At 40.5% G+C, this 25,426-nt stretch overlaps 1 long non-coding RNA gene across 1 annotated transcript; it reads left to right on the forward strand.

The window, feature by feature from the left end:
• The first annotated feature begins 546 nt into the window (after nt 1–546).
• Nucleotides 547–24,267, forward strand: LOC137151877 (uncharacterized). Its single transcript, XR_010919388.1, has 3 exons — nt 547–661; nt 23,555–23,645; nt 23,892–24,267. It is a non-coding gene; the product is annotated as an uncharacterized lncRNA (long non-coding RNA).
• Nucleotides 24,268–25,426: the final 1,159 nt, after the last annotated feature.

Here is a 25,426-nt window from a genome sequence, read left to right on the forward strand (position 1 = left end):
TTTCACTCCAGAATTCATGACCCCATGTATTCATTTTCTGCCAGCATTCATAGAAGTGAATTATTTCACAAGAATGTTGGCTGCATGAATGAACACTCTCATGAATATCTATTTGTACTAATATTCACACCAAAAGCATTCACATTGCTATCTGGACAGCTCTTTGTGTGTTTGAGAGAATCATCCACTCAGAAAGTAGAAATTAAACCATGTAACATAGACAACTAATCACAGTGTAAATACTTACGCATGATGACTATGCAAAGCAGTGGTCGCAGCAAAAAGTCTGTGACCAGTTCGTAGGGTGAAATTTGTTTGCTTAAACCATTCGTGGAATAATTTTGAATGATGAGCAAGTACATGGGACTAGAGGGCTATATCATTTGTGAACAGAAAAAAAGGGTTAGACTTGTTAAATACATTGTTTGCTGTGAATAGTTATTTTGGCTGTGTTAAGAACAATGCTTTGCACCATTTGCACTAGCTGATCAAATCATGGTAGACTGGCTACAACTGCTGACGCACTGTTTTTATTTATTTATTTATTTTAGATGGTGTGGCTATGATTTTGTTCTGATGCCATCCCCCCAGACACCTACTATGAGAGGTACTGGGGCTACTTTGTGATCTACTGAAGCTCCAGCACAGATGAGCCATTCTGGTAAGATTTAATACTGAATAATTTCCATCCTTCCCTAAAGCTCTCCCACTCAGTGCTGCTCTCTCTCCATCTGTTTATCTATTTTAGGGTTTTATTCTGCTGCCCTATCTCCATAGCATCTGAACATCTTCCATGTCATATCAATGTCAATAGCAAAGTCCCTAGTGGACTTTGTGGCGCCTCTGGCACTTTGATGGCAAAATTCTTCTTGGAATAGATTTTTTGTTTTCATTTTTTTTCAATGATTTTATTAAGTTCCTCTTTTGGGAGGTGGGCTTGGGCATCGGGAATAGAAGGGGGTATCAGTGTTGGTTCTACTGATCCTGTTGAGAGAACTTTAAGCCCACAATAACATGCTCCAGCATTTTACATCTCACCCATTGACCTTGAGTTGTCTTTTCTTCCTAGACTGACATTTACAAGAATCATTCTTCCTCCCGCCTCAATGGTGTAGTAGCATGACCCTTGCACCAGCAAATCATGACAATTTTCATCTGTGTATATAAAGCCCAGTTTTCTTTATCTGCAAAAGTTCTTTATACAGCTCTAATCTGCTAGTTGTGGATGTTCAAAATGATCATGCAGTAGTTATTGGATAACAGCCTCACTGCAAAATGCTTGAGAAATACTTGCAAAAATATTACAGTGATGTACACATACTAGGAGACTTGGTTCTATTCCCAGCTTTGTCACTAGCTTTCTGGGCAAGTGGGCATTGGGCAAGTAACTATGCCTCTCCATGCTTCAGTTTCTCCCGCTGTAAAATGGGGATAATGACAGTCACTTACTTTGTGAAGGACTTTGAGATCTACTGATGAAAAGCACTAGATAGGAGCTAGGTATTATTATTACTAATTGTCTCACTTCCTGTCATCTTTGCCTTTCTGTTTGAATAATAATCTCGGTTATTGTCCCTGGTTTGCTGGAGATGAGGGAGAAAAGGAAGGTATGTGGAATGACTGAAAGAATTAGTTTGAAGTGACAGGGACTCATATTCAGGGCATCATAATTCTTCTGATTCCCTCAGCGTTTATGGGGATTTGTGGTGGATTTTGTTGTGTCAGCTCCTCAGGCAGCACCCACTGCTGCGTTATGGAGTCAGTTATATTAAGCTAGTTGTCTAATTCCAGTGAAAACTTTAAGCAGCTTAATTTACTTTTTCATTAATATATAAAAGAAACAACAACAAAAAATGCCGATGGCTTGTACTGAAATGAGTGCTAATTATCCAGCTCCAGCTGGTTGCTTATTATTCAGTTTAAAGAGTTACACATGGATGTTTTTTTCTCATTATCACTTACCCTTTGGCATCATTGTTCATATTGCTTGATATTTTCCAACCAAAAGGAAGACAGTCCCAGCCCTGAACACCATACAGTCACTCCCTCAGTAGTCTTCTTTTGCCCCTCTCTAGCTCTTGTCTTCACAAATTCCTGTGAAGACCAGGTTGTTAATGCTAGTTAATGGCAAAACTCCCATCAGCTTCAATAGGGCCAGGATTTCACCCCATGGAAGAGGAGGGGATCCTCTGAAAATGTGTCTACTTTTGCTTGTTGGGAGTCGTTGCTTAAATCTGTCATGTAATGATCTCACCCTTTGGTCACTGTTGATCTAGCAAGAAGCTATCACAAGTGTCTATTGTAGCCCTAGAGATTTTCCGTTAATCCTAATATTAGAGATACCAATTTGAGGTCTGGGGATCAAGTTACATTTTTTAACTATTCCATGCAGCATTACCGAGCAGCCAGGAGTAAAACACTCAGACCCACCAACTCCTCTACTGTAGTATCATCTAAAATAGAAATGGGCCTGAGCTGCAAAATATGAATCTGGATCTGAATTGTCTCAAAGTAATAATTTTCCCATTTTCCGTAGTGACATTTTGGCCTGTTTTGAAAAGAAACAATTTACTTTTTGTTGCATCAAATAATCAATGCACTCTGGAATGGTTAAAGGCACTTCAAAACCCACCAATTTGCACACACCCAAACTCCAGATTTTGTAACTGGGTCCTTTCTCTACAATAGGCTGAACTGAAATCCTAGAATCATACCCATTGTCTGTACTTTGAGAGGTGTTTACAGTACAGGTCAGCGATTATATTTTAGGCCTACATCTAGACCTTACTTTGACTGCCCTTTTGCTAATATTGAACTCGAGGATTATGGTTCTAAATGAGTATACCTGGTGGTATTCGTATCTGGCCTTTTTAAGCAAAGGTGGTTGATGTTGGCAAAATAATAGTTTGAATATACACATTATAGCAGTAAGAACTGAGTCATGTACCTCTCAGAGGTTGGAGACACATCTCAATCCTCCACTCTTTCAGGGTTCCTGAATCCAGTTTTGAATAGGAAGAAGGTCTGATATTGGAGAAGGAAATGGGGGAGGTTTGTCACTGGAGAGGACAAATTGTAGTGGGGAGCATTAGAGCGTGACATTAACTGGTCATAAGGAGGTGGGGAAAAGAAAGAAACAGAGCCACATGGCAGGACCAGAATGGTGCAGAACCTCCTCATAACTTCATACCTCAAAAAAGATTTAGGTTTGGGTTTGGTACAAATTCTAGGCTGGTTCTTATTTTATTCAAACTGATTCCATTCTTCTATCTATATCTATATTTATTTCTATTTATTAATATAATATCTATCTATCTGTCTATCAGTTTTGTTAGGTATAAACAAATGGTTACTGTAACAAAGATTTATGGTCTTGGAGCAGGTTTACCCTATAAAGAAAATGTTGATTTCAAGTCTTTGAGAATGTTGAGAGGAAAAGAAACTTGGTCAGCTGATGAGTTGGAGGAAGGAGAGAATGCTAGTAGGTTGTACTGCATCCTATTCAAATTCTCAGCTGGATGCCATATCAGGATGTACTTTTCATTTGGCCAAGGGAATTGATTTTTTGCACGTGGTTGTTGGCAGGTCAAGTTGAATTTGAAAGAAAGAAAATTGAAGAAGCCAAGTACTGTATGTAAGACTCAGAAAATAGTGCTGGAGACACGTACAGCATGATACAGTTACAGTACTTTTGTTACTGTATTTTTTTAACATGATGAAGAAAATAATTAACCATCACAGATACCAATTCCATGGCTCTGTGTTTGCTGTAGGGGCTAGGATGGATGGAGCAGTACATCCACTAAGTCTGTAGTTATTGAAAACAGAGATTTTTGCCAGTGACTTCAATGGTTGCAGGATCAGGACTTGGGAGGATAGTCAGGGAAAGAATCAATCCTTGACAAATTTTAATCAACATGTTGTGGGAGCAGTGGTACAGGCTGGGCTGAAATGATGGGATCAGTGAAGAAGGTAGAAACCTAGAAAAGAGAGAAAGAATTGTCACATTGAAGATGAGCTTGGGAAAGGGCTGTGCTGGGGAAGTTGTGCTCTTGAGTGACCTATGGAACTAGAGTATGTATGTTCTTTCTATCTTAGGGTTTTATACCGCCACCCATCACCATAGTATCCAAGCGTTTCCCATATAAACACAATAGCAAAGGCATGGTTTGCATTTCTGAGTCTGCCATCTCAGGGAGTAGTGATATCAGAGACACAGGGTAAGGGGAGGAGAGATTTGTAAGGTCTTTTAGATGCTGGTGGCTATCTACACAGCTGAAGTGAGGATATGGAAGGAACAGAAGATGGATGAAACCCCCTACATCAGAGTCAATGAGGAGAGTGTTTATTCTTTGTTCATTCTTCCTTGCTTTAGGGGGCATCCACATAACAGCTGGGAGGTGTTTTCCTGCGCAGCGAGGCAGACCTGCTGAGCTCTGCTTGAGCTAGAGAGCTAACAATAGCAGTGTGTACTCTGGTGGCTAGCCTGAGCCACACCCATGCTGCCACAGCCACACTGCTATTTTTAGCATGCTTGCTCAAGTAGAACTAGCACATGTGTGTCTACCCATGCAGAGAAGCACTCTCCCAGCTGCTGTGTAGACACACCATATGAAAGGTGACTTCCAACCCAGTAGACGGTTGCCTGGTTGATGTTTTCCACTGTCCACTCAGCAAAATCCTCCAGGAGAGTTGCAGATGAGTCTCAAATGGTCAAATGAACATTCGTGTTTTCTGCCTTTGCACTGGTAAATTGCTGGAAGAACCTCCTCATCAATATTCCTGTTTCCTTGTGCTAGAGATGGTGAGAGTGGATTGGCAAGTCGGTGCTTTTTCATTCTCCCTAAACTCTAAATAATCTACTGCTACACCTTCACTGTCATCTCAAGAAAGGTGTGCAGTCTGGGACTGGGACAAGTGTGAGGAGTCCACATAGGAGAACAAGAAGCATCTGCAGGCTAAAGGATAAATATGATTTTGTTGTCATCCTCCAGTGGTATCTGATGTATGGCCAGAAGCCAGAAGGATATCAGGTGTTTTAATTTAGGATACATCTTTCCAGTATGGAAGTCAGGGTTGCCTAAGAAGGATGTACAGGTCAGCAATTTTATAAGGGATAGGGAATATTTTATTGTTCTTCTCCATGCTGTCTTTAAGGACATCAGCAAAACTGGGTACGTTGACTAGACAGACAAACCATAGTTGGCAAGGTTCCACTTATTGACTAGACCAGGCTAGGTGGGCTGAAAGGCCTGAACCAATCTAGTTGTTGCAACATTACTGTTATCAGCTAAAACCCACGAGTATTCCTGAGGTCTGTGCTGCCAGATTGGATCAATGCACTTTAGATACTGTAGTAGGAACTGTGCACAATTTGGTTGCAGACAGTTTATGTATAATTTTCATGCCCTTCATCCTGCCTGATAAAATTGGCCAGTCACCTACGCACCAAAATGTTTGGAGGTGCTCCAAAGTGATGAGTATAATATACAAACAAATATAGATACAGACTAAGCTCCTGGAGCACTTGAGTCAAGCACAAAGGGCTTTCTCCTGAAAAAAGGGAAGATGTCAGAGACAGCTTGAGGAAGGCAGAAGCATGAAATTGGTAACAGCATGAGCCAGTGTGCTGACTGTATGACTAAGAGCCAGAAACTCCTGAGTTCTAATCCTAGTTCTCCCACTGTCTCCTTCTGTGTCCTTGGGCAAGTCACTTAAACCCTCTCTGTTTCTCCATCTCTAAAATGGGAACAATAATACTGACCTACCATACAGAGTTTTGCGGGTAAGTGTAAAACGTTATTTGGAGACTATGTACAAAGAGAGAAATTTGCGGATTATATTTAATGACAATAGCCTCTGACCTCTCAGATAGCACGGCTAATTCGAAATCCTGATGATGGATAAAGTTCAACATTTCAGCTAGAGATGAGTCTGAAGCCCCTTTAATTTTGAGGAAGTCCAGGTGTAAACTTCACAATTCAATTCTATTTGTGTAGAAATGGATCCATGCTCGGCTGCTGGATCCAAATTTCCTCAAGCACAGAGGGAGTTGGAATCTAGATTAAAACATCATAACTTGGCCATCTCTCGTTTCAACAAGGGCTGAGTTGACAGATCAAGTTCTGAAACACAAGGGAAAACATCCATGTGTTCCTTCCATATGAATGATGCCTTCCACATTATGAATGACCACTGGCAAGGATTCAGTAGCAGATGAACAAAGGGGAGAATGGGCATCAGTGCTGCGTTTCCCTCTCCAGATAAAACCATTCAGAAATGCAAGCATTTGTAACTACTAAGTGAAGATATCAGATCATAGAATGCAAACTATAAATACACCCTTTATAAAGTGCTAGTCAGGGCCACGGGGCTCAAATATTGTAAGCAGAAACTCCCAATCCACCTTCCATATCCCCTTTTCTATATTCACAGAGGAGGATACAGTGGAGGTTTATGTACCAGATGCACTAAATAAAGTGACTTATTATATCACTGAAGGAGTTCATGGTTTTCATGAAGCCAATCCGATCAGCAAGGACCTGTTTGTACATCATCACTTTATAGTTCATCTGCCAAGAAACTTGGCTAACATTTTTACATCAGTTTTAACAAGGGAAACATGTTAATATAGGGTAAAGAACTTGCCTTTTTTTCTTACCAAATTAATAATTTTCACACTGAAAGAGTGGTCGTGCATCTTATCTACAGGCTTGGGATCAATCAGTGGGAATAGAGAAGCATAAAACACATATGTTGAGAACAACTTCTGCTCTCCAACTATCTACTCTTGGCACTTTCCCAGCAAATAAACATTAATTCACTTCTGTACACCTATGGCAGCTGCGATTGTGTTGATATCCCCTCTGACTCTTTTACAACCTGATAATTGTGTGCGTTTTCTCAGGGACTTTTTCAAGTTACAGTAGCCATTTTACATTGCTTAATGTCTTTTCCAATTTGCCCTGGCTAAGTCAGATGTTCATGCTGTGTGAGAAGAGTAAAAGTTTTAACAGTGCATATGCAATTTGATAAAATATCACCAGCTTGCATGCTTCATGTTGTCAGAAAATGTGTGAACCTTTTTTTCTCTTGTGCAAATTCATTCTTGCTATGAAGTGCTTTTGCCATGAAAACTGTTACCTGTCTAGATTTACACACCCACCTAAACACACAGTTAAGGCTATCTGTAGAATAAGAAATGTTCTTACAAACTTACCCCCACCACCCACAGACACACAAAGCCATTTCCTTTATGGAAGATGAACAGTTTTTATTATTTTGTTTGCATTAATTTTATGCCAGTAAGGAGTGTCTAGACTCAATGCAAGTATGAACCAAACTTTGCACTCAGTTACCGTAAACCAGTGTACATCAGGAACTACTTCAGTGGAGTTTCTCCTGATTTACACCAGTGTAAATAAGAACAGAACTAGACCCAAGAGGTTTTATTCAGTAGAGGGCATTTCCTCAGATTTATATGAGAGTTGGTTGGGAATTTTCAACAAAATGTTTTTTTCCTCCAAAAAATGCTGATTCTTCAAAACCAAAACTTGTCACAAAAATGTATTTTTTGACAAAATTTTTGCTGGGACGGTTTTTGAGGTCCAAGATAGAATTTCTGAAGGAGCACAAGACTCCAGAATAACTAGCAACCCTGTAGCTAGGGCCTTCATGAGAAATGTGGGAGACACAAGTTCAAGTCCTTGCTCTGAATCAGTCAGAACAGTGACTCTGATCCAGGTTTCCCATATCCCAGCTCAGTGCCCTAACCACCAGGCTATTTGCCATTCTGGGTTAGGGTTTCTCTATCTCTCACTGTTTTTTCAAAGAATATTTTGCAAGGTCTCATTTTCATCCTAATGTGGAACGAAAACAAATATTTAAACCTCAATATTTTTCACAAAATGGAACTCTTGTTTTCCAGCCATCCCTAGTTTACACCAATGTAACTGTACTGATTTCAGCAGAGTTACACCAGCATAAACCTGAAGTAAATCAGAGTGAATAACACCCCATGGCTTTAATTTTCCCTTTCAGTGCTTTCACAGAAATATTTTAAATGTTGTACATTCTGGTGCAGCATCAGATTTCCCCCAAAATAGGCACACCGGGATGCACTAATACATATCCATGTTCTAGTGCCAGTATTTGGCAAATAGCTGTTAATGGCTTCTTCTGTGTATTCTTATTGAATGATTGGCTCATAACAGCATGATTTTCCTAGGCTGTAATCAGGTACTATGCACCATCTCAAAGAGTGGAGGGGGCACAACACACTTCTGCATATTTATTCTGAATATTTCTTCTCAGAGTTCGTTCTGGGACAATGCACCTCCACACCATCCCCTACACAGATATATGACTAAGGAGTCATTGACACCAATGCACGCTGGGGCAGGATTATTGAGTAAGAAGGTGTTGTTTTTACATGGTCCTTCTTCAGAATACAACAATACTTTTAATTAATTTAAAATTAATAGTCATGGCTACAGCATTCAAGCAAAGCCTGAGCTTAGTTCTTATATAGATCAAAACTGAATGCAAATCAGACCTTTATCTAATTTATTTCTTTTTCATTTAAAAAAATGGGTAGAGTGAGAATATGAACAACAGGAGTGAGGAAAATTAGATGTTTTTTCATGAACAGGGAACTTGTCCGTGATTTTTTTAAATGTGATGTTAGAATGATTAGATCTAAGCAAGTTCATAAATCATTAACTTCACTCTGGTGTAGGAGGCCCACACATGACCCTACACACCAATTAAGCCCCATATTAAGGGTTTACATGGGACATATGGCCTTGGGCAACCCTCTATCACCATGAGAAATATCACCCTAAATGAATAACGTTCCAGCATTGAGTCTAGTTGGAGGAGTTCTCTAGAACTCCATCAAGACTGGCTGTGAAGAGTTGGGTAAGGATAGTGCTGGTTTTATAAATTAGATCATGTCACTAATATGACAGTAGTTTGACCTAGAGTACAATCCTATTTAACCGAAGCTCATAGCTAAACGATTATTGGCTGCATTTGTAGCATCGATAAGCCCCTCATGTTCTCCACTCTATCTGAAACCTCACCCATTTCACCCAAAGACTTTGGATTCTTTCAGCTTAACAGCTGCATTTGGTTGTCACTGAAATTGTCTGTCACTGATTGAGATGTTGTGGTATAAATCTGGTGTTGCTACATATACTTATATATGGATAAACTACAAACCAGAACGGTCATTTTACTCAAATCCATAGTTTAAAAAGCTAGTGTGACATTCTGGGGATCATAGATACCAGCAATGGGCTCTGTTATCACCTTGCTCTGTAATCTTGGGTGCCTCAATGCAGAACCAGTATTGCCCAGACCTGTGACACCAGTCACCTGTCCACAAGCACAAGATCTCACCCTGGCTTCCAGCAGCCTAGTCACTTCTTGCACGGTGACACTTACAGCCTTTTCTCTCCTGAGTCTCCCCAAATCCGTCCTTCAGTTCTTACTTATCAGACACTCAGACTTTTCCCCTCTGACTCATCACTCCCAAAGGCGTGAAACCAACCCCCAGTTATCAGCCCACTTGGGGATACACACTCCACACAGAGACCTGCTTGGGGTAAAAATAAACAAAAAGTTTATTTAATAGAAAAAACACAGATCCAAAGATGATCTCGGAAGGGAAGCAAACACATGCAAGTTACACAGAAAAACGAACAGAAAGATGCAGCCTCAGGCTTTACATTTCCATATTAGATTAAATCATTTATCTAATACAAATTAACTATTTCTAATACAAGTTACCAAGTTTCCCAGCATACCCCTTAGCCATCGGGGGGGATCCAGCTTTCACAAATGGCCTCCTGCCTTTGAGACTGTCCCTCAGGTTCTGGATGAAAAATTCATTTCTAGCCTCCTTTTTTAAAGGAAAAACCTTTCCCTGCCCTCGTCCTGGCATGATGATTCAAAGTTATTCAGAGTGGGGGAAATGCCATTTTGTCTCAATGTCTTTCCATTAACTTTAATGCTCCACCATTGTCTTTTCCTGGGCTGGACAATGGAGAGGTATTTGAAGCTGGTTTCATATAAACAACTGGTTGGGAGGTACCCCGGCCTGGATGATCACTCACTGATCTGCTGTGTGGTGGAGCTGAAGTTTTATGAATAAATACATAAATTCATAACCACAGCCTGTATACATATCTCAGAATGATTATTAGGTTTAGAATTTTACAAGTGTTCATAAAAGACCTTGTTCAACAATAGCAATAACATAGCTCATAGTTCAACAATAGCGCAATAACATTGAATATGACCAGTTCCTTCAACTGTTTATTCTTTGAGGTTCAGACCCCCTGTTCTCCCCTTGAGGTACGTAAACACTGACTGTCACAGCTAGATTGAGTCGTTTAGGTAAATTGTGAAAGAACATTGTTCTGTGGAGGTGGAGAGGGGGGAATTACTGATACAAAATTAGTGACAGCTGTGATGTACAAGTACTGAAGAGGCCGTAACACAAAATAACAGGCCCTAAATCAGCAAGGTACTTTAGCACATGCCTAATTTTAAGTATGTGCGTAGTCCCATTGATGCCAATGTGAACTGTGGGTCCCAAGCACTAACAATCATGCTCAAGGTGATTCAAGTTCAGGTCTCAAAAATGGAGATGTCCAAAAATCAGTGATCAGGTCTGAAAATTAGCATTAGCCTCTAGTACTTGCTCAGATGTCAAGCCTATTAACTACGGTCCCAGTTTTCAAGATGTGGCTGCAAGTGACTGTTTAATAGTCTTACATGCACTGTTTATTTTTAATATTAATAATAATAAACCTTAATAGTACTGGAAGAGTTATCCCAAGCAAGTCAGCCATGGCTTAGGTCAGAATGGAATAAATTACAATCTTGGTGAGAGCCAAGTATTACTACCCTTTCAGTCTTCACTTTGCAGCACCATCATTCTCCAGGAGATGAAAATATATATACACTATATATGACCTTATTTCAAAATAAGTACCATTCAGCAGGATGATTAATAAGGTCAAGATCCAGAGACATTGTTTCATGAGGGTAAAAAGGATTTCATAACACAAGAATGTTACAGGCATGATAAGGTAATGAAAAAGCCTGTCACCTAAATGGAATTAACAAGCCATCCTAGTGGACCTTGTAATGACTTGATTTTGCCCTTGTATTGAACTAAGTAAAGGAAATTTGATTTGGATTTTCCAAGCTGTGTTCCCAGATACTTATGACAAAAACAGATATTCAAGAAAGCAGTAAAGTATATTCCATAAGATTCATAGTATTTATACTCTCTTATCCATGCCAGCATTTGCTTGATAAATTATAGCACCATTTATGGTGGTCATTCCAGTACACTGGACTTTTAAAATATACAGTGCTTAATTATGAGAGCTGGGCAAATACCTGAATACAAGCACAAATAAAAAAACTCAGTTTGCTTATGCTATTCTTCACTCTCCTTTTGTGTTCTCTTTCTTTGGATACTCTGCTGGCAGGAAAGTTAATGGAAACAGCAAATTTTAAGCAAATAATAGAGAATATTTGTGGCAGGAGAATTATAAACTTGAGTATTTAGTCTATCTCGGTTCTTATATTGGCAATTATTGACACTGGAAATCTGATCCTAAAAGTTTTGCTCACCCAGTCAGAAATATTATATGTCCAGTGTTTATGGAAAGGAAAGGCTGTAGGCTCCCGCTGTCCTGTTAACATCAGAGGGAGAATTCCTCTCTCTTCTCCCTGGCTTAAGGGAGTACTTCCATTACAGAATCAAAGAAGTGGACAAAGTTAATGCTGAGTGGAAGATGTACGTCCAATGGGGTGATAATGCTTAAGGAAGGATTTTATGGCAGGGTCTCTTAACCTGTTCGTTTCCAGACAATCTAACGTTTGGGGTTTTTTAAAGGTGCTGAATTTTTGTAATGAAAGTATAATGTTGGTTTTGGTTGTTACCTCAACTCCATTGAAGCACACTTTCAGGTATAAACCTTTTTTAACAACGTTTGTTTGTTTTTGGGTTTTTTTGGGGGGGGGGTCCCCCTTTTGGATGAATATCAATAAGATTCTCCATCCTATGCAGGGGCTAAATGGCAGTAAAAAAAATCTACAGACTAGAATTATTTGCAGAACATAGTCAAGAAATAATATCAAATAGTAAATACATTCAAGAAAATCGGAAACTGCTCACAGGCACTTCACAGACAGAAAAGGAAGCTTAAGTTCACTGACTACATTCTTTACTTTCAATTATTCCCTCCATCCTTTGTGTCACATTGGAGGGAGAAAACATTGCTCCTAAAGGCTACAGCAGTTGCCAGTACTAAAAGTTGGAAATGTATTATTTTGAGAGAAAACCCTGGTCCTTTCTCCACTGGAGGAACGGGCCTGGCCTGCAGCACAACCAGTGATGTTTTGCTATGCTGGGGTGGGAAAACAGGATCTGGGAAGTCAACAGAGGGGGATGCACTGAGTGCCATAGAGCCAGGCTCCTCAGCCGTTCGCTGCATGCTGCCTCACAAAGGGAATTTGAGGGCCAGAGTGGCAAGGCCAGTGGATCCACTGGCAATTCTTCCTGTATTTGGGAGGTGCAGCAGGGGCTATTCCAATTCAAAGTCTGGAATATTGGCTGTGGAGCAGCTCCATTATCATTCCATTACATAGGGCAAGGATCCCTTGACCGCACAAAGCCACCCAACCTTCCTCTAGCTGTTTGGGCTGGATGCTGGGTACAGGACAGACCTAATCACTCTATTACTGATGTTATTTTATTTCTCAGACACAGAGCTGCTATATTATATGTCTAATCTATTTCATTATAGGCAGAGATGGTAGCACCCTTACGATTTCAAACACTTTCCACTGTAAGACCCTGTTGCCAGTTGTGTATAACTTGGCCAAACCTAAGCCATTCAGGTTGAAATTTACCACGTCTGCCTTAGGCTGATTTTTAAGTTTCAGCTAAAATGGTCCTGAAATTTCCAAGAATGAGGTTATGGACAAATGCAGGTTAAAAAAATAAATAAATAAATAAATAAATTCTTACAATGATTTCATTGTGAAGCTCTAGCAATTCCATGCTTTGGAGCAAGGACATGAAATTTGGACTTTGGAAATTTGGTTGGTCTGGTGTTAGAGATGTGCCTTTTGCTTTCACTATGAAAACTCATCCAAAGTTATATGCTTCTGAAAAACCTCAGTTCTCACATGCTCAGTTGAGGTTTGTTAGAAGCTGGCAGCTAAACTTCCTTAAGATTCCATCAGCAATCAGTATGCTCATACAATTATGTGGGATCAGAGATATCCCATAGTGTGTCACTGAGCATGCACCATCCCAGGACTTCAGGGCTGAGCAGGACTTTCCCTGCAATTGCTCCATGGCTCCTCTGTGCAGTCCGTCATCAGAACTGAGAGTAGGGGGTGACTGTCTGTTCAGACAAATCAGAGGAGAAAGAGGAACCAGCCTTACTTGAATGTAGAGGTGTGAGGAGTGGAGCAGAAAAGAATAGGGAGCAGAGGCAGAGGCTGCAGGAGGAACGGGAGATAAGACTAATGGCAAAGTTTGTTTCACCCCCCTCTAGAATCTCGTCCTGATAGAGGACAGTGCCTGGGCAACCTTAACTCTGGCATTTCCTCCTTTTTAAGTGCTTCTCTTTGCAACCTTAACATTCTTTTAACATGTTTTTTGTATGTAGTTTATATTGCAGTAGAGTCCAAAATGCATTAGGTGTTGTATAGACATATCGGAAAATACGTTCCGTATCCCAAAGAACTTACATACATGGCTATATGAAAGAAATCAAAACACGAGATCTGAGCATGTCTGAACTTTTTTTTTCTGGTTGAACCCAGTTCTAGTCAAAACATTTTCTATATAAAAATTCTAACGATTTCTAAGAAAATGGTGAAAACAGTTAATATCTGGGGTCGATTCCTAGTTGTCGTTCTCTCAGGTTAAGTCTTAATAGTCTGTACAGAATAACAGAACACCAAAATTTCTTTGTTTCCACTGCAGGACAAAGGCTTTATCATGATGAACTTTAGAATATGCTGTGCATTACATTATATAGTAGTCAATGAAATATCATCACGTTTTGCAAGGTGCAGTATTTCTTCCTGGTAAGATTTGAGAGACATTTGCACAGACCTACCCTCTTCAGTAATTAAAGTCTTTCTTCCAAAACAAATGTTAAGGCAATAGCCAGGAAAAAAATTAAGACACAGCATATGGAGGAAAAAAAAAACCTGTTACATCAGTTCAAATACTAGGGCAAATAACAGATGTAATTAAAAAGAAACATTACAAAGAAAATTGTTTCGCAGATTTTATAAACATTAAATAAAGTTCACCTATTTAGCCCACCATGCTTAAAACAGAGTAAACTTAAGGGCATAATTTTTCTTAAAAGGCCAATAACTATATTTTTTTTGCACATGTCTGCTAACCACTTTCTATATCCTTGGCTCACAAAGTTCCTCATGACTGCAGGGAAAAAATTGATGCTTTAAGAAACATTTCCCCTTCATGTAGTCCGGCATATTTCACAGGTCTGTGTTCCCACAAAGCATAGCTGAATAATACTAAAACTTTATACCTACATTTCCTGTGAGAAAGAGATCTCTGGGTCTGGAACAAATTCAGGACCACATGAAACCTAGAGTCTGCGTTCACTAGACATAACTTAGTAAGTCTCATAGGGAAGCAGGACTTTCAGTGGGAATTAACCATCTTAAACCTCTTAGGCCCATTTGAATATCTCAGCCTCAATTTTTAAATAAAAAGAAATCTATAAACCTTAAGATATACTGTAAAGTTCTAAAAAGATGTATTAATCTTGACCGATAGAGGGTCTCAGTGCAGCATAGTAACAAATTAGTTCTGGTCAGACGTTTTCCACAAATACCTGCTACCCAGAAAGGAGAACACTGCTGGCTTAGCTGCCTGTATTCCTGGTCCATATTTCTCACCCTTTTAGTCCAGGCAATCCCCATTATACTTTGATCATCTCCCAACAAATCCATAAGATTTCAGGTACTGGTTTCTTTTACAGCCCATCAACTCATGACAGACAGGCTAGAAAACAGCACGCCCCAAATGTCATGTATAAGTGTCTTAATCATTCAGTCGAACACAATATTGGTATAGCAAAAAATGAGTTAATGGACCTGCCACCCACATTTTTTTTTTAAATTTCCACAGAAACAAGGGTTAGCGAAAGTTCAAACACATAGAAAAGTCAAAAGTCAGAATTTTGTTCACTGAAGGAATGAGGAATTGGTAACATCTCAAATTAATTCAGCAGTTTAATCAGTTAAAACTGAATGGAACCATTTGCGTTGTGCAATAAGCTCTATGTTTCTGTCTGCCACATGGAACACAAGGGAGCAAAAACTGTGGAAACCCCACACAAATGGGCCCTAAAAAGGTCTGCATGGAAAGCAATGATGGTAACACATCTCATAGCAACATGGGAAAAAGAAAGAAGGAGCAACAGGAGTCATTTCCAGAGTTAATATTTCATGTTTTGAATAGCTCTGGTTGATTCTCTAGCGTTGGCTGCTGCCATATTTCCTCCCATATCTCCATTCTTCCTTTAGGCATGTGTGCCATTAAATTAATGACACAGGGGTGCCACCCTTGTGCAGAAGGCATTGTTGTTTTTAAATGCAGCAAGAGCTATTAAGGTTTTAAAACATTGCACATTTTACCTTCGTATATATCTTGAAAAAAGTTACGTCATAATTTGTAAAATCCCATTTTTACTTGACGTTCCAAATCCTGCGGTTGCTAATGACATTTTTTCATTTGTGGGATTAGAGTTAAAGGCTTCTTCTCTGAAAAGTGACTTAAAAATGACAGTAGGCATTCATATCTCACTGATTTCCAGATCTATTAGAACCACAGATGTGGATTTCCTGAATTTATGGCATTTAGTTTCTTTTATTTTATGCCTAACACTATATCTGTTGTTACGGTGTGGTGTGATTGCCTCCAAATATATTGCAAACAAATCTGATCTTTGGCATTTATCATTATGTTCTGTATTTATGCCTGATTATGCATTTTTAATTAGGCACACTTCAGTTCTTTCGCTGCTTGCTAACATTTTCATTTGGGAAGAACAGCTTTCACTAGCCCTGCCGATATACACTCTTCTTTGCAAAATCATGTCCATTTCTTGCAATAACCTTGCTTTGACCCGATTATGAGTTAGGCCACAAATACGGCCTCTAATGAATCCTTCTGTTAACTGTCCGAATTCACATGCCTTTGCTTTATTCCATAGGTCAGTAACCTAATGGTTCATTGTCTCACTTGGCAGTTCGTCTCTGTGTAACAGGCTGGTCTGCCCCTTTAAGAGGCAGGGAGCACCTGGCCCTGTTCTGGAAAGGAGTCCGGCAGTCAGGTGCTGGGATTCATCCAACCCAGCTGGACAGCAGTTAGTGATTGGGGCTGATGATTCCCAGCCCGGGACTATAAAGGAGAACCCCAGCTCCATGAAGGAGGGTAGGACCAGGAGAGTGTTGGGAGGACACTCTCCTGTGGCTGCAGCAGAAGGCTGTGACGGGGCAGGAAAGCCCTTCGGACCTCCTTAGGCAGGGGAAAAATCCAGCGCATTAAGCTCTTGGAGCTGAGGGCCCCACAATCTTAACTAAAGAACAGGACTGTTGCTTTTTTATTCTTGTTCCAGTTTCCTTTCTTTTGTGTTAAAGAATAAACAGAGCCCTGAGAAAAGGGCTACAGACTGAACTGAGCATGGCCCAGGTTGGTGATTGGGACTACCAGCCTACACTCTTGTAAAGAAAATGTGTTTTACCCAAGGGACTTGCTTGCATGGGTCAAAATATAATTACTCCTTTTGACGTGAGCAGTTAGTCAATGTTCCTGGTCTTGCAGGTTGTTTCCATTAGGAGGAGAGATTGTTGACAAGAGCCAGGTGTTTCTTTGCTGCATTCCTGTTTATTTACAAAGCAGTTCCCAGCCCCTGCACTCATAGTGCGTCTAGCCTTTGGACGGTGGCTTCTATGGTTTTAGCCTGAATGGAAGATGGTTAGCACGCCCGTCCATCCGGTTCAGTCTAGAGCCATACTTACCTGACACATAATGAGCCCGATTCTCACTGACACTAGAACCCATTTACACTGCTCTGGGATAGTAGAGGGACCTTAAAATAAGTGTTATTGTAAGTTAAATCCATTTTAAGGCCAGTTTAAACTGCGAGAGCCATGCAGAGGAGCTTCAGTATGAATGAAATGAGGTCCATGAACTCTAGCACACCCCTGCCCCATAGAAGGAACATTACTTTTAGCCTGTCTCCCCATGGATGAGAGAGATGCTGCTGCTGTGAGCGTGCATGTGTGGATGCCCTGACTGACAGACTCCTTGTGCCTCAGCCAGCACACAGCTGTCAGCTTTTGCCTGTCCCCATTGCCCATTCCTTCCGGTCAGTCACCAAGTCATGCGATCTTCCTTGAGGAGATCAAGATGTGTCAGGGGGCAAATCCCCTCCCCGGTGCTCAGCGTTAATACCTGGTGTAAGCCACTGGTGCACTCCATTAGGAGTAAGTCCCCCACATGCAGGCAGTGGGATGGAAGTGGAGCCACTCCACACCTGTTATTCTGCCAAACGACAAGATTAGCATCTGTTGATCTTGTGCTATGTCCCACACCTGGCTCCTTATGGGAATAAGGATCAAGGAAACCATTCAGCAGTGGGTCCGTTAGCCCTTCCCATAGCCCATCCTTGCCCCCTTCTTTCTAAAGCAGCAGCATACAGGGATTCTCACAAAGCTAGACTCTACGCCACACAAGGAGTGTGCACGCAACCTACATTTTCTCCAGGATGCAAATTTTCCCAGGGCGTTTTCCCTCCATCTTTGCCTCTTGTTTCCTCTGCCTCAGAGAAACCTTCCAAATCTTTTATGTGCCTGTGTTAGATCTAATAAGACCCACCTCATCTGGTTGCCAAGAAAAGCTCAGCTTTGCTGTGCAGGATCCTGACACCCTTGTCAGACACGGCTAGTGGTCATAGAATCACAATGGGGTTTGCAAGCTTTTTCAGGATCCTGCTGTATACCAAAGGATTTTTTTGTGGGGGGTGAGGTTTATGGGAGATATTCTATAAAACTACACCCAGGCTTTGCTCAGCCCTTTGAAGAGTCCATGGTTTTTTTGAGTTAGTTGTACAATGGCTATCTCATTACAAGAAGTAATTTGCTCTGATCACCCATTCTCACCTCCTACTCAATGGTTGTCATTAATCCTCAAGTACCTGGCTTTCATCCACCTACCCCATTGTTGTCTATGCCTTTGGATATGTATATGTTGCCTCCTATGTATGTTGCCAATATTTGCTGTATTATTTCTACCAGCTGCATCTGAGGAAATGGGCTGAAGCCCACAAAAGCTTATGCCTGCTGAAATTAAATTTGTTAGTCTTTAAAGTGCTACAGGACTCTCGTTTTTGCTGTATGCAGACTAACACGGCTACCCCTCTGGAATTCCATTGATGGTACTGCATGTACTGTAGGTTCTGTTTCTAGTGGTGCAACTGTATACCGTAACTCTTAACAATGAATGAATGAAAACCTCTTGTGAATTGATAATTAGATGAAAAATACATTTTTTATAAAACAGAGGTCTTGCTGTTACCTGAGATTTTCATTGTGTGAGATGGCATTTCTTAGATGAAAGTTTTTGGCATTGACTTTACTTTATAAATTCTTTTCTCTTAAAACTTATCCCAGTAAAGGCTGGTTTTCACACTGAATATAAGTTACTCATGGACGCACAAACATACACATCCAGTTATTTTGAATATTATGTGGGAACATAGCTGTGGCCCCAAATAGATTTCTGTTCAGGGTTTAGGCTTATGAACAAACAACAAAGGTAATCATAAAAATATTTATTTATTGTAACTCATGTTTTGTCTTCACAGTGCATGCTATTTTTTACCAACCAAAACCCAGTGTAAGTCTCTAAAGAGACTTGAAATAATAAACTTGTCCCAAGTCAAGAATACATCCTATCAACCTGTTGGCTCCCAGTTCTGTTTTGAAATAAGCAGCACTGTGCTAGCAGCCATCTAGCCATTCTTTTAGTCTGTGTTTCCCATGAACTCTTGGCTATAGGCAATCTGTAAGAATAAAGCTGGATTCAGACACTGACATTATTGGAGTTAGCAGTTTCTGAAGGAGCCGAGTGGAAAAACATGTACATGCTGTGCACCTTGTATGATTATGATTAAAGTCTTGATCTCCTAAGATCTGTCTTTTTGTTTACTCCGGCAAAAGCCACTGAGAAAGAGGGGGAAGGGAAAATAGCCCTTTCAAACTTTGTTGTTTTTCCAAGAAATGAAACATTTTATAAGAATTTGGGTAATGTATGTGCATGGCTCCTTGAGGTTTATGTTGAGAATTTAGGCAGGGTTGAAATCAAAATACACAACATCTGTGTGAAGAATGTATGCAGGTCCTGGGGAGATTTGACATAGAAACAGCCTGACAGTATGTGACCAGACAAACTGGTACCATGCAAGTTGGCCAGCATGTACTTCCCCTGAGTGCATTTAACTCCTATTCTATTGCTTTTGGACTAAGTCTTCTTGGAAATAAATGGCTTCCTCAGTGGCATGCAATGCCTTATGCTTTGCTGTGAACAGGTACAATAACAAAAACAAAATAATAAAGCATTGAATTTGATGTCCAGTGCCAGACAACCACTGGGCACCTTAACAAAAATGAGCTTAAAAACACAGAAAGAGAGAGAGAGAAAGAAAAGGAAACCAAATCTAAACAAAACCTAGAATGAGAGCACAAAAAATTATCTTGGGGCTCAATTATAAGCCCTGATGTGTATCAATGCATGGAGGAATGGGGGCATATGGATAGGGTGACCAGATGTCCCAATTTTATAGGGATAGTTCCAATATCTGGAGCTTTTTTCTTATATAGGCGCCTCTTACCCCCACCCCCTGACCCGATTTTTCACACTTGCTGCCTGGTCACCCTACATATGGAGCACTCATTACTCCCTGTGCACAGGCTGCCCAGGCTGCATGGAGGAGAGAACAGCTGACCCCAGATGACTGCTCCCTTGATGTGTAGGTGAGCAGCAGGCAGGAGTGGAGTGTTGGTGAAGCTTTGACCTCAACAGCACACTTCCCAGGGAGGGGGAAGTAATCATTGCTACCAGAAAGACTGGCACCAGGTACTTGAAGCAGGAATTAGATTCAGACCCACAAAATCAGTTGCGATTCCTTCCCTACTCCTGGGGCAATGCAATCATAGGTAAGGTTACAGCTGAGCTATTAAAGAAAACAAACAGGTCTGCTTTGAAAATGACAGCTAGTACTTTGTCTCAGTGGTGCAGTACCAGATTAGCATGTAAAGGATGGCTTTCCCAATGGGCAGACCTGCAGATTGAACCTTGACTCTGAGAGTCAAACTGAATTTTGTTCATTCTTATGCATCATGGCCAGTAATAAAGACCCTTCAGGATGAATTACATCCTCAGTTATACCTGTCAACACCATTTGCCTTCATTAAGTGGTGCAGTTAAGGGCAGAATCTGGCCTGAAGAATGTTAATTACTAGACCGTACATGAGAAGGAAAGAACACAGAGAAAAACACATTTTGTATTTATGGCGTGAACAAAATTGATCTTGAATCAGTAAGAAATAATAAACGGGTACCACAGCACCCCCTTTAAACACGGGTTCCGTTAGTAATGACTAATGTTTGTAAGGTGCTTTCAGATTGTTGAATGAAAGGCCCTATATAAGCGCCACATCCAATTGTGATATTTTTAACAAGGTGTCAGTTGCCCGCTTTTCCATAGATTGCAACTTCTTGAGGCAGCATAGAAGCTCAATACCATTAAATGCTTCTACAATATAAATGTTAATCAACAATGATATTAGTAAAGAAGCAATTACCACAGATATTATTTAATATGATTTGTATCACAGTAGTACCCAAAATATGCTGGGTGCTTTACAGGGGAGTTTTCCCTGTGCCAGTGTGCCTGCTCCCTGACCTCCAGGGATGACTGTCTAAGGACAGGGAACATAGTTAAAGCCACTCATTGGCCTCTCTCCTGGTTCTGCCCATGAAATTGTCAATGGGTGCCCATTACACTAATGATTTTTGCAGAGTGAACACTAGTCCACTGGGAACTGGATTGAGACCAGTAGCTGATTTCACACAGGCCACCAAGTAGTATTAAGTTTTGATCCTGCAAACTGAGTAGGACTCAGGTCAGTAACCTAGAAGCACATGAAGCCACCACTGCCATCTCCCCTTTAATTCTGCCTTCTAGAAAGTCTCCATGTATTATTACCTAACTTTGAGATACTGCATGACAAAAAAGGGGGACTGTTTCTTGTACAATGAAGTTGTCAGTACTTTTTCCTCAATGCCATCACTTACTGGAGCAAAAATACCAGACTGAAATCATCTGTGTTTGGTTAGACAACTCATCCTAGATTCTGGACATTTTCATTTCTTCATATATTTGGAAAGGAAAGACACTGTTCATGATGGGTAGTTATTAAAGTGATGCACCCCACTGAAATCTGCAACGAAAAGGCAAACTGCCATTACTACCATTTTCAGGAAACATTTAAATCAGGAAAAGGAGAATTCTGGTCTTTATTTCCAATAATTCATAATGTCAACTGAGTCCTGGAGCTAGAAAAATACTACTCACCAGCCAACACTATTATATGCATGAATTTGGCGCTTTACAAGGCATTCGGTATTTTGACCATATTTGTAGTCATTTTCTTTTATCAATGCCAATTCAATTACAGAATTTATTTTCTAACTTAAGTTATTTATTCCTGACTATCTCACTCTTCTCAATCTTATTTTCCAGCTCTCTGAGTTTTTGTCCTGCTTTTGTTTCTGTTTTTTCTCCACATATTCCCAGACATTCTTTCCAGTATCTTCATGCTCTTTTAATCAAGACAGTTTCATTCTGTCCTTTTTCATTTTCTTTTTTATATTCTATATTCTATAGTTCTTCCTCTTCCCTTTCCTCTTCCTTGCATTATTTATTGTCTTCTTTCTTGTCTGGTTTCTTTGTTCTCTCATTTGCATTATGGTGTCTGCATCTATATGTCATTTCTCTCTCATCCAGTATTTCTCAACTACCTTGCATAAAAATATAGAAACTGGAGATGGTCAGGACCTTTTACATCATTTATTTAAGAACATAAGAACAGCCATATTGGGTCAGACCAATAGTCCATCCAGCTTAGTACCCTGTCTTCCGATAGTGACCAATGCCCGGTGCTTCAGAGGGAATGAACAGAACAGGTAATCATCCTCTGTTGCCCATTCCTAGATTCTGGCAAAAGAGAGGCTATGGACACTTCAGAGCATGGTTTTGCATCCCTGCCCATCCTGGCTCATAGCCACTGATGGACCTGTCCGCCATGAACTTACCTAGTTCTTTTTTGAACCCTGTTATAGTCTTGCCTTCACAACATCCTCTGGCAAAGAGTTCCGTAGGTTGACTGTGCATTGTGTGAAGAAATGCTTCCTTCTGATCATTTTAAAACTGCTGCCTATTTAATCCCCTGGCAGTACAGGATTGTTCCCTGTGATATAGGGCCTGATCCAAAGCTCATTGAAGTCAATGGACTGGCCACATTCTCCAATCCAGTTTTAAAGGATTCAACAAGAGGGACCAATTTTTTTCAATTGTGAAAGGCTTTTTATGATATAGAACTAGTCTGAGGCCACCACCTCCCTTTACACAGGCAGATGAACAACTGTCTGGTAGTTAAGATTACAGCTGGTCAAAACACAGGATGAAAGTTTCACATAAAAATTTTGCCTTCTACTCACTGAGGTTTTGATGGACATTTTTGTTGAAACTGCAAGTTTAAAAACATTTCAACCAGCCCCAGTAATGCTGATTTTGACTACTGACATGGACAAGATTTGAGCGGCTGATGCAGAGGTGAGGGCCAACATTTTCAAATGTAGGTGCCCAAAATTAGCCACCTGCATCTATATTTAGGTCTGATTTCAAAGGTTCTGATCACCTGCAGATTTCCTGGACTTCACTGGGACTTGAGGAACTTCAGCACCTATGAAAATTGAGCCACTTGTATTTAAATGCCTAAGTGCAAATTTAGGGTGGGATTTTTCAAGGCTGCAAGGGGATATGGACATTCAGTTCCCATTAATACTAACAGCAATTGGGCACCTAAATCCATTAGGCAGCTTTGAAAAGTCTCAACCTTATTTACCTAAATTTAGGCACCCAAGTCTGAAACTTTTGGCCCAAAATATTCTATTTCTATTACTATTCCCTGAGCCATCCATGGCTTCATTCTTACTTGTGTCTCATCATACTATTCTCCATGTGGATTATTTAAGATGTCCCTTTAAAACAGTGTAAAAGACAGTGGTGTATCAGCATATGCACTGGGGCTACCAACTCAAACAAACTTTACATCATAATCTTTATATTACATTGTGTAGACATGCCCCCTTCGTCTCATCATATTTTGTCATTTTATGATGTAGGATGACAAAGGCTGAAAACAATCTGATAGCCAGACAGCAGCTACCCACCAGGAAGGACAAGAGGAGGAACTTATCCCAGTGCACAGAAACAGTGAGTATGACGGTGCATTGACTCTTAAAATTGTTTGCAGTTGGCACTCTAACAACTAGCCCTTGGGCTGACAGTTGCATGGATGAGGTGGTATGGAATTCAGACATAGTTGATCTGCTCAGCAATCTGTAAACCTTGGCCAGCGTTTTGGCCAGAAGACAGGCCCAGGCTTGACTTTTAAGTACATATAGCAATGCCTAATGATGCAGAGAAGATACTATGTGTGAAATTCCCCCTTCCCCACAGGAAGCCATGGTAATCAGGCTCTGCATGAGGAACTCTGCAACAGCTGGAGATGTAAGTGACTTCCACACCAACCAAGAGGCAAACTGCTTTTCCATCCGTAGCCCTATCTACACCACCTGATTCAGAGTCAGCACAGAGCTGCACCTCCATGACTCTGATCAGATGCAGAAGCCTCATTGCATAGGCACTCGACTGACACCCATAGCCAACATGCTGTCCTACTGCAGTGATGTAAAGGGTGAAATTCTCCCAAGAATATAAGCTCATTGGAAAGCAGCTAATTATAGCTATGACAGGATATGGCTCTATTTGTTTTGTCCATCATTGTAATTATAATTTTAAGTGTGTATAGTATTATTTAGAAAATATATTGCAACTCCACGCACTGGGAGAAGAGGTTTTAATTGTCCCGAGGAATCGTGGCTCAGTCTGCTGCATGTGAGCCATTTGAAGTCAAGTGAAGTGAAACAGGTTTGTCAATTACCTGAAGCCTGACTCTACTGCAGAACAATTAAGTTTCCAGTCCAGAAAGAAAATGAGAAAGCACCTGTAGATTCCAGAAGACACAAAAGAGAAGCTGCTTTTTTAGTCTAGATAGAGTGAACATGACCCAGAAGGAGAGGAACCCAGTTACATTTCTTCAGCTAAAATAGGTGAGGTAATTTCAGACTAACCAATCTGAAGAAACTGACAGAAGAGGGTCACCTGTCTTCACTGTATTTTCTCAGAGAAAGGGGGAATAGCAAGTCAGGAGGTATGAGGCGATCTATATAGGAAATACCATATAGTTAAATTCTCTCTCTACTGCCCTGCAGATGCCTGATTTCACAGACATCCTTTGGAATGTACAGGACCTGGTGAGGGGAGGGTGATGGAAAGGTTTAGGCTGGGTGGGAAGAAGGGATGAGAAGTGCTGCGATTCGAGTGTGAGAAGATGAGTTCCAGGACTAGTGTGGGGCCGGGATGGGACATTGGGCAGGGACGATGTCAAAGGGGGTTGCAGGTTTGCTAAGTACAGGTTAATTTTGTGTTCCTATGTGTGTTTGGGCAATGATGGGGCTTATTTATACACTTATGTTTATATTGGCAATGCTGAGGACTATTTTGCTGCATGCTCCTCCATGGATATTAGCAATACACATGCAGCTTGCATCTTTTTAATTTTAATATCCTTCATAGTCCCAGAAACAAGACAAGATTTTTTGAAGGGTAAAAGGTGATTATTATTTTAGCTTTCTAATATCATGAGTGAGCAGGGGAACGTGGGAAGCCTCAAATACTCCCTCAGAGTCCATAACCAAAACGATGGTTATTTTTGGGGTTTATCATTGAAAAGGCAAAGCCCAACAATTGAGATTTTTCCAAGAACAAACCACAGCTGCAGAAGTCCAACTCTAACGAATATACTCTAGCATCATCTAGCCAATTCCCAACAAAACTCCCCTCGTCATACATATGTACTTTTAAATTATCATCCAAATAAATCCAAATTCTGAAACTTTATGGGCTTGCCCAACACTAGTAACTGTTAATGA

This window comes from Emydura macquarii, unplaced genomic scaffold, assembly GCF_026122565.2.
Source record: "Emydura macquarii macquarii isolate MOO-44397 ecotype Brisbane River unplaced genomic scaffold, CSIRO-AGI_Emac_v2 contig_1119, whole genome shotgun sequence".
NCBI classification, from domain to species: Eukaryota; Metazoa; Chordata; order Testudines; family Chelidae; genus Emydura; species Emydura macquarii.